Here is a 4,914-nt window from a genome sequence, read left to right as displayed (position 1 = left end):
AAACGGCCCACGCGTCAGCGGTAGATGGATGGCTACCCGTCAGCACGAGACGGTCAGAGAGGAACTGCCCTCTATGCAGCCCCACCTCTGTGCAGCCCCACCCGTCAGATTAACGATAACGGTAAGGCCTCTGACCTGACGGCAACCCGTGTCTTCGAGGGGTTTCAAACTAGAGAGAGGGGAAAGCTGAGGAAAAACTAACGAGCTGGGGAAAACTGAGTACAACTAACGAATCAGGGGCACGAAAATAGAAATCCCAACTATCAATGCATGGCTTAATCACGAAGGACTTTACCGGAATCACCACCACCCAGTGAGAGCTCTTTCATTAACTCGGATTTAGTACTACTCTAAACTAAATGGATACCTCTAGCGGGCGGCCGCATACTCGTTTGCAGTGTCCAGCATATCCTCTATATTAGGAAAGTTTTATCCCCTCTAATAAAAACGGAAAGATTCCACAATTAATTAGCTGGTTCGCACGTGTTGAAACCCTTTTTCTTTTCTAAACGTGCATGCAACGAGTAGCCAGCTAGATATTGTAGATCTATTTTAAAAAGCTATAACTTTTAAACCGTGTATCGAAATTATGATTAGTTTTCACATTTAGAATCGTCGGGACAAGATCTTCAAAACTAGATCTCGCTTGCATATATTTTGACAAAAAAATTAAGAAGCAACTTTGGTTCGCTACAAAGCAACTTAGGTGAGCGATTAAGTAATTTTCGTACGCGACGAAAAAAATTATGTCGGGCATTGTCAACACTAGAGTTGCACACTAAGGTACCAAAGTTATTATGTCGGACACCAAAAATGTGCCGCAAACGCCAAAGTTGCTCTAGCCAACAGCAAAGTTGCTCCGTGGGGTTTCGAAGTTGCTCTGCTGGGTAGCAAAGTTGCTCCGTCGGGTTTCAAAGTTGCTTCGTCTGGTTCGGTGGCTTCATAATAGTGGTACCAGCGGCTTCTCCCCCTCTTTGGCCGCTTTGGCACAGGTGGCTGCTCCCCGAAATTGTGAGCACCAAATTTGTTCTAACGGGCACCATAATTGCACCGCCAGGCATCAAAGTTGCGCTATTAGGCACCATAATTGCACTATTAGGCAATAAAGTTGCTCTTTTGGGCACCAAAATTACGCTGGCAAGCAACAAAATTACTCTGACACCCAGCGTTGCTCTTTAGGGCACCATTAATTGCGCTATAAGCCAACAAAATTATGTCGTCATGCACCAAAGTTGTTATGTCGGACACAAAAATTGCCTCGTCATGCACCAAAGAACCATAGTTGCTCGGTCGCGCATAATAGTTGCGGTGTTGGCACCAAAGTTGTTGTGTTGGCACCAAAGTTGTGTCCCCAGGCATCAAAGTTGCTTTGTTGACACCAAAGTTGCTTCCTCACATATTGAAATTGCTCCAATGGACATCAAAATTGTTGGTGGGCACCAAAGTTGTGCCTTCGTGTACCAAAAACTGTACATATTCGTTGCACACAAAAGTTGCTTTGCCGAACACCAAACTTGTTTTGCTACACAACAAAGTTGCTCTGTCGCGCATCAAAGTTTCTCGTTAAAAAAATTCGTCACAACATATGAAAATGTTGTCTAGTTTCGAAGCTCTCGTCGTGGGGATTCTAGAAGTGAAAACGGATTGTAATTTTGCCGCACGATTTAAAAGTTACAGCTTTAAAAAAAACAACACGTGATATTAGCTAGTCTACCATTTCTTTGACAGCTGGATCCACGGAGCTGTCATGTAGTGCGCCCGCCCTGAACTTTGGTTTGGCACGCGTCCGTCCGAAAGAATTCAGAAAACTAAATTTGATTTAATTAAAAAGGACCGACGGGGAGTAGCAAGGACTCATCCATGTACCGCACAACCATTATCGGTAATTTGGTGAAAATTGGCTTCATAGATGGCATAACATGATTTGGCTTCACAGAGGTTGATATAGTGCCCATACGTACTGAAGTGACAGTGATAGCTTGAGGGCCTGATGGTGATGCAAATGCAGGGACTTTTGTTTGTATTCATTAAAATTTAGTAAAGCTACACATGACCGCACTGATTTGGACATTGCATGGCCAATTTTTTGTTGGCATTCCAATAAATGATAGAGATAAAGAAAACGAGAGGGACGAAGGCAATATGTGTAATGATGGTAACATACATCTTTTTTGAAGATGTTGATGCAGATAATATAGATGATGCACATGATGATGAGCTGGTAACTTCCTATAATAAGGAAAATCATATTATTGCAGTTTGTTTCCAAGCATGGATGAGTTTATGATATGTTTCGAGACTTATGGATCAAGATGAAAATTTGATGCTGAGGCTTGGTGGACAGATACAAAAAATTCTAGGCTAGGCGCAGAGGTTTTGATGGGGGGCGGCCTTGAAAGTGGTCCATTTCTGCTAGAGGCCAACCTAATGGAAGTGTCGTTAGCGTTAATCAAATCCATTTTCATGAAACAAGACATATAAAAATTAGTCAAAATTCAATGTCTTGTAATATGACTACTTTTTGGGGAAAAAAAATCCAAATATCAACAATGTTAAACAAATATAGTTAGAGTACGTCATGGGCCTGATTATAGCCCATTAGTCTTAGGGTTAATTAGAGATAAGGGTCGCTTCCTTAGGGGTCAAGTAAACATCTCTATATAAAGAGGGGAGACGTATCAATCTAATCAAGCAAGAATTTAGAAGGAAATCCCTTCCCTCTTGCCACCGGCCGTGGGCAAGGCCCCCCGGCCGGCCCTCTCGCGCCATCCCTCTAGTAGCACCATAACACTTGGTATCAGCTTTCCCGGGTTTGATCATTGATACGCGTACAGCACGCGTCCGTTGGGAACCCCAAGAGGAAGGTGTGATGCGTACAACGACAAGTTTTCCCTCGGTAAGAAACCAAGGTTTATCGAACCAGTAGGAGCCAAGAAGCACGTTGAAGGTTGATGGCGGCAAGATGTAGTGCGGCGCAACACCAGGGATTCCGGCGCCAACGTGGAACCTGCACAACACAACCAAAGTACTTTGCCCCAACGAAACAGTGAGGTTGTCAATCTCACCGGCTTGCTGTAACAAATGATTAGATGTATAGTGTGGATGATGATTGTTTGCAGAGAACAGTAGAACAAGTATTGCAGTAGATTGTATTCGATTAAACGAATGGACCGGGGTCCACAGTTCACTAGTGGTGTTTCTCCCATAAGATAAATAGCATGTGGGGTGAACAAATTACAGTTGGGCAATTGACAAATAGAGAGGGCATGACAATGCACATACATGATATGATGAGTATTGTGAGATTTAATTGGGCATTACGGCAAAGTACATAGACCGCTATCCAGCATGCATCTATGCCTAAAAAGTCCACCTTCAGGTTATCATCCTCGGACAATTGCATTAAGTATGGTGCGTAATGTAATCAATAACTACATCCTCGGACATAGCATCAATGTTTTATCCCTAGTGGCAACAGCACATCCACAACCTTAGAACTTTCTGTCACTGTCCCAGATTTAATGGAGGCATGAACCCACTATCGAGCATAAATACTCCCTCTTGGAGTTAAGAGTAAAAACTTGGCCAGAGCCTCTACTAATAACGGAGAGCATGCAAGATCATAAACAACACATAGGTAATAGATTGATAATCAACATAACATAGTATTCTCTATCCATCGGATCCCAACAAACACAACATATAGCATTACAGATAGATGATCTTGATCATGTTAGGCAGCTCACAAGACCCGACAATGAAGCACAATTAGGAGAAGACGACCATCTAGCTACTGCTATGGACCCATAGTCCAGGCGTGAACTACTCACTCATCACTCTGGAGGCGACCATGACGGTGAAGAGTCCTCCGGGAGATGATTCCCCTCTCCGGTAGGGTGCCGGAGGCGATCTCCTGAATCCCCCGAGATGGGATTGGCGGCGGCGGCGTCTCTGGAAGGTTTTCCGTATCGTGGCTCTCGGTACTGGGGGTTTCGCGACGAAGGCTATAAGTAGGCGGAGGAGATAGGTCAGGGGGCCACATGAGGGCCCCACACAACAGGCCGGCGCGGCCAAGGCCCAGGCCACGCCGCCCTGGTGTCTGGCCACCTCGTGGCCCCACTTCGTATCATCTTCGGTCTTCTGGAAGCTTCGTGTGAAAATAGGCCCCTGGGCGTTGATTTCGTCCAATTCCGAGAATATTTCCTTACTAGGATTTCTGAAACCAAAAACATAAAACAGCAAGAATCGGCTCTTCGGCATCTCGTTAATAGGTTAGTGCCGGAAAATGCATAAGAATGACATAAAGTATGCATAAAACATGTAGATATCATCAATAATGTGGCATGGAACATAAGAAATTATCGATACGTCGGAGACGTATCAGCATCCCCAAGCTTAGTTTCTGCTCGTCCCGAGCAGGTAAACGATAACAAAGATAATTTCTGGAGTGACATGCCATCATAACCTTGATCATACTATTGTAAGCACATGTAATGAATGCAGCGATCCAAACAATGGTAATGCAATGAGTAAACAAATGAATCATATAGCAAAGACTTTTCATGAATAGTACTTTCAAGACAAGCATCAATAAGTCTTGCATAAGAGTTAACTCATAAAGCAATAATTCAAAGTAAAGGTATTGAAGCAACACAAAGGAAGATTAAGTTTCAGCGGTTGCTTTCAACTTGTAGCATGTATATCTCATGGATATTTGTCAATGTAAAGTAATATAACAAGTGCAATATGCAAGTATGTAGGAGTCAATGCACAGTTCACACAAGTGTTTGCTTCTTGAGATAGAGAGAAATAGGTGAACTGACTCAACATAAAAGTAAAAGAATGGCCCTTCGCAGAGGGAAGCATTGATTGCTATATTTGTGCTAGAGCTTTGGTTTTGAAAACATGAAACAA

Source organism: Lolium perenne, chromosome 7 (genome assembly GCF_019359855.2).
Source record: "Lolium perenne isolate Kyuss_39 chromosome 7, Kyuss_2.0, whole genome shotgun sequence".
NCBI lineage: Eukaryota > Viridiplantae > Streptophyta > Magnoliopsida > Poales > Poaceae > Lolium > Lolium perenne.
Note: the sequence above shows the minus strand (reverse complement) of the source record.